Below are 6000 nucleotides of genomic sequence, written 5' to 3' on the forward strand. Positions count from 1 at the left end.
TTGATAGATTAATATTCATTTGCAAATTATGTTGCATGATTCTGCAACAGTTGTATTTTTAATCTTACCATAGTCATGTCCACAACTCTATAATATTTTTATGTTTTTTATTCGCTTCATTTTAATAGCTGTTCTATATTGTTCATATCTCTCATTTTATGAAATTGATTTCCTTTTGTATTTTTTCACTTTCTTATTTATATGATAGTTATTATTTTAATTTATTAATTTTGTAAATTTCATTTATTTTTCGTTTTCTTTGAATATTGTTCATTTTAGTAATGTTCTACAATTTATTACTAGGTATTATTCTAGATTTATTCCTGCAAAACTCGAAAATGTGCTTAGCCTATCGCTAGTCAGGTGCGTACTTCGTATGAGTTCTGAAATCAATTAATTAATCAATAACAATGATACGTAAATGAAATGTTTCATCTCACTGCTAGATGCATTTTATCGGATTGCTCGCGAAACACAGTTTAAAGATATTGGCATGTACATGTATATATCTGAATTATTAGCCAATAGTCTATTCTACGTCACTCCGGTTACCCAAACCATTTATCATTCCTCTTATAGGTTGAGCGTTTTAAATATAAAAAGTCCCACGGCTAAGTCAAGCCGTATCAATGTACCAAACTTTCAATAAATAGTGCATAGCCTTCTCATATTGAATCACTAAAAGACAGCTGAAAATTCATGTGGCATATACGTTGTTTATATTATTGTAGGAAATTGTAAACATCAGAGAGATTAAATTTTGATGTTCTCTTTCAGGTTTCTCATGACAAATTAATTTCTCTGAAATTCCCTAATTTTTCAGTTGCTATGAATCAGCATCCTAGGCTTACATTTCAACCAAAAGCACTATTACTCAAAGGACGAATCCAGAATTCGGGAGGGGTTCGAAATTTCGATTTTAATATGAACATTGTACAATACGTAATACGTAAAAATCACATTTAATGAAAATCAGTATCGGTGGTCAAATTTGGTTTGAAAAGATTTTGAGTTTGAAACAAAAATAAAATTAAAACTAATTTATAATTTCTTAAAAAGTTGAAAATTTTCGGGAGAGCTCTGGACCTCCAGTACCCTCTCCTGCATCCGCCACTGAAGTTCAATAAAATACGTTAGATAGCTCAATATCCTCAATTCATCCGACAGGGGTATTATATTAGCACGTGAAACTTCACTCCACACTTCCTCACTGCTGATCACAAAGTAACCAAAGCCCCCAGTTTATTTTTAACTATGAACAACATACCAGTGGACATATATGCAGTACCCATTTACTTTTCTACTACCATCTTATCTAGCAACAAATATTACAAAATTGCACCAACCATCAAATTCAATGAAGCATGACAGCGCTGCTTGAGCCTATCAAATTTACTGGTCCCTTGCCAGATTCACGAGCACCCGTTTGCATAATACATCTAATCTGGCCGGAGGAGGAAACTTTAACGACCGTAAAATATGCTCCATCTGCAACGGCAGCAATCTGGCTCCGTAACATGATTCGTTCTAACCCAGTTACCTAAAATGCATTATTGACTTGGGGTCTGCTTTTGCTATTTCGCCTCTCCAGCGCGCGCGGTTCAGAACAACAACCAGCAGAACACAAACATCATCGTCGTCGTCGTAATGGTAGCTGAATCATGTTACGTAAAACGTCCGCTCACCAGTACCGTCTTTCCGCATGGGCACACTGGGCCAGAGCCAGGGGCCCCGCGATTTTAAGGGCCCCGTGCTGAGGATGGATATAAATCTATACTAACGTCTGTCTTCGAAAAAAGGTGCACTTGAATATTTGCAACTCTTCAGTGCGTTGCTAAAATGTCAGAAATTTGGATTTGTGGTTTACATTTTAAAGTCTATACTGGCATTGCTTTATTAATATCTCAATAATCATATCAATGAATCGGTAGCAAAGCAGCCCAGAATCGCACATTGATTCGTATTCCATGTGGTCAAACCATCAAAAACCATCAGACAACAAAACAGAATTATTCTACTAGCGACAGGAAACGCATCAGGTCAGGATAACATTGAACCAATTCAACAGTTGCACAAACATTCAAGTTTAAATTTGTTGAATTATTTAACAAAAAAGCCTGCTTCGACAAAAAATTCGTACACGCTGGGATATTGCTAAGAACCGTTGTTTCTATTCCTACAGCGAGGATAGAACATGAATGAACCTCAAGACGATATGCGCGCTTAGAATCAACATAATATGGATTGATTTCAAAAATGACAAGACTCGGCGAAGTGGGAAGTTCAATGGAAAAGAATATGTGGCTTTTTTGGAAGTAGGATGTTGACTCTGACCATTTTCATCACATCAGGAATGTTGTATTGCTCACAATCAAGAAGTTCTAAACGGGACAATGTTAATGCGTACTATTTTAACTCTCGTAGTTTCAAAACTAAAAACTAGTTATCCTACCATTCAAATTTATTGTCTGCAATTTTGGACCTAACATCGCGATCAAGATGGCTGTCATACGCTAATAAGAAGAATTCGAAACGTTAAATTCAATTTATCATGCACGGCCAAATGGTGTACTTGACTATTATTTCTTGGCAAATGCATTTCCAATTTTAGTTAGTTCAGTTTGAAGCAAGACTCATCGTTTCTTATAGATTGAGCACTCTTTAGCTTTAGATCTAGAAGAGAACTCCGAAAAAATAGCAAAAAAATATAACAAAAAATGAGCAACAAATACTTTTTTATTTTGTCAGCATTGTAAGAATTAGAATGTGTGATGCTTTACTTTAATCTCCTAAAATATCAATGTTCACCCATATACGACGATTGACAGCTATAGTCTCGATGATAAAATGTTCAGATTGAAAATGTGAAAACCGTACTATTACCCTATGAATAAATTTAGCGCTTTGTTTACGAACGCCACCGCCACGAAATACAAAGGTTTTCTAGTGGTCAAGCCAACGTTCAAATGCTGGGCGCGAACTCGTCATACTTCAGGATTCCCCTTGACTAAAGCACTCTTCATTCTCAAACAACGTCATGCAACTATGAAGGTCAGATTACCGCATGGTTCTGTCAGGTTTCTGCTACATTATGCAACTGTTATTAAGAGAAGCGTTACACAATATTTCTTTATTATTAACTTTCAAATGTCCTTCTATCTTTCCAATGGCTTTTACAATGTCTCGTTTTAAAGTTCTTTGATTGCAACACAATTCTTCTCTGCCATATTCTGCTTTATCATTTTACCCAACTTTTTTCAAGTGCATGTAGGGTTTCAAAACTATTTTTCCTTGAAAACGATGGGGTCAAGCAACAAGCAAGTCTTTTTTCATAAAGTTAGGTGCTTTCCTCGCAGTGCTAGAAGCTGCAAAATTTTTACCTTCCAATGCTCAATACAATTCTCTTAAAATATTTACAATAATCCACTTGCGTGGAAAACGTAGCCAAAGACAGTCTAAATTGATAGGTTTTATCAGTTTTTAATACTATTGCAACATAACGAAGATATATGAAAAATTCATTTTCAGTCGTTAACGTAAACTGTCTGGCAGCATTGCTTCATCGGAATCCAATCAGACTAATTGCAATAACTTCAGTTCTAGAGCCGATCCTTGTAACTGTTAAAACCCAAATGAAAGGCAATAGTCACATTTAGGAGCCTTACTTGTTTTTGTGAGAAAATCTTGCCTCAATCAAAAGTTATAGTTGTTTAAAAACGTTGTTGTCCACAAACAACATGGGCATAAATGGGTTAAACGCTATTAAGTTTAGCTTAGGGTGTCCGGGATTTTCTTTTGGAAATTCTGTGCATGATAGAGTCACTTGCTAATGAATTTTCAGATCATCTCAGACCATTATGCGTGTATAATGCCACCTGATGGTAGAATCTATAACTATGTATTATTTTGGTGGTTTGTTGGCACACTTGGCTCAAATTTGAAAGTCTGGCTTGAAAAACCATGCTAATATATATCTATTTACACCTGTTCAGTGATGGGGGGCCCTTAATTCAACAGTGCCCAGGGGCCCCGAATGGTCTTAAGACGGCCCTGCCGCTCACCGCTCTCTGCTAGGCCAAAGCTAGACAGTACCGCAGTGGTGGTGGTGGTCACTTGAAACTGAGGCACGTGATCTTTACGATTATTATGTAAAGTTCTACACCGGTATCGGTCGGATGCCTCCGGCCGCAGCATCTGGTCCAAATTACACTTAGCTCCACCATAGAGCGAGCGCCGCGCGCGTTAACCGAAGATACAGTCCGACGCCTCTCTCGTAAACAATTATGTGGTCCCATTTCAAACGAAGCAGGCGACGGATAAGAGCGCAACTTTGCCCTCGATTAAATTTATTCCGATTCGGTGGACTTCATTTTCCTTTTTGATTGACTCAAAAGGTCTGAGTTTCGGGAATAAGAGTGGAAACAAAACCTCGCACGCGATTGATTGGTTCAGACCACCGAAGTAGTGAGCCATTTTTTTTGATCTGGGTCGCTCTGGGAGGCGACTTTTGGCTTCAAGACATGCAACACCGGTCACGGTGATGATAATGTTGTGACATCCGATCAAGCAGCGAGATCAAGTTACCCATGCTTCCGCAGTGCGAAGCGTTCTTCATTAGGGACTTTGTTTACATTTCCCACACAAAGGAAACGAAGGAAACTATTAACTACCTGCTCGCCGTAACTGACTCGGCTCTGCTGGCTCCGGTTTGGTGGGTGGTGCTGATGGAACAGGTTCACCTTTCAGATGGTGAGTTTATTGTTTGGTGACGATGCGGGATCCGATTTCCTTTGTGGGATCGAATTTGACTCGAACGTTGACAGTATTTGCTAGCAGTGGTAAGAAACATCCTGTTGTTCGAATAAAATTGCATATTGGAATAACTTTTTGGTGTTTGGTCTGTTCAGTTTCCTGTTTGTTTTGTGGCTGTTATGGAAAGTTCTTTCTTCAGTTTAATTCACGGTTCAATAGTCGATTCCGAAAATAAATAATACTTATTACTAGAAAAGGATTTTCGAACAGATAAAGTGGCAATTTGTCACTATCCCCACTAGCAAACCTTCACGGTATAACTCCGAAAAGAATGTGTGTATTACTCTGTAAATCTGTCCGGAATGCCATAATTAAGCGCGGCAACCGTTTTATTTCACACTTTATTGCCCGCTAGCCATAATTCTTTCCAGCAATTTTGTGAAACTTGTGACCAGTGCCACTGAAACGGAAAACCCCCTTCTGGGGCTTCGAGTGTACCAAACGCGCTCCGCCATCGGTGCTAGCCATAAATATCATCCTCAAAGCCCCGTTGCAAATTTCCGAATGGCGTGACCAAAATCGTTAAAACCACAACAACGAGAAAAAAAATCGCCGACTTAACGGTGACTCAAGCTGGCGCACTATTTCACCGACGGCGAGTTCTCGTTTGCTGTATCTGAAAGCATTTGGAGCACCGTCACTTAGTCCCATCGGTCGGTCGGTCGGTCATTAGAACGGAATTGGATCGCATTTCGTCAACCGTCAATCATCCTCATGGGTCAGACTCCCAGGGCACCCAGCGGGGAACTCTTAACATACTCTAAACAACCATAAATTAAATCAATTTTCAGCCGTCCTCAAAAGTATATACACATATGAAGCAATACGTCAACAAACTTTCCTGGACTGATTCAGTCATGAAGCGCCACTTGACTCCCACCCCCAGAACCGACGAGAACTTCTTTCTTTCGCACGTACATTCCTTCCCTGTGCGCTGTGCTGTGCTGTGAGCATGTTTGCACCCAAAACTGCTTCCGAGCGAATGAGCATAAGTCAGTGAAAGCAAACGAAGCACGTCCGGGAATAGCGCTGAAAACTCATTTCCGATTACGGATTGGACGGGCAGCTGCCACCTTGCTTGCCTGGTCATGTCTTGGGCAACTAATATATATTTTCTCGTTCAAACTTCGTCCCGATTACCGATGACGGTCAGACCGTGTGTGTGTGACCCACTTTTCCTCCCACCTC

The sequence above is a fragment of the Topomyia yanbarensis genome, chromosome 2 (assembly GCF_030247195.1).
Source record: "Topomyia yanbarensis strain Yona2022 chromosome 2, ASM3024719v1, whole genome shotgun sequence".
In the NCBI taxonomy this organism is placed as follows: domain Eukaryota; kingdom Metazoa; phylum Arthropoda; class Insecta; order Diptera; family Culicidae; genus Topomyia; species Topomyia yanbarensis.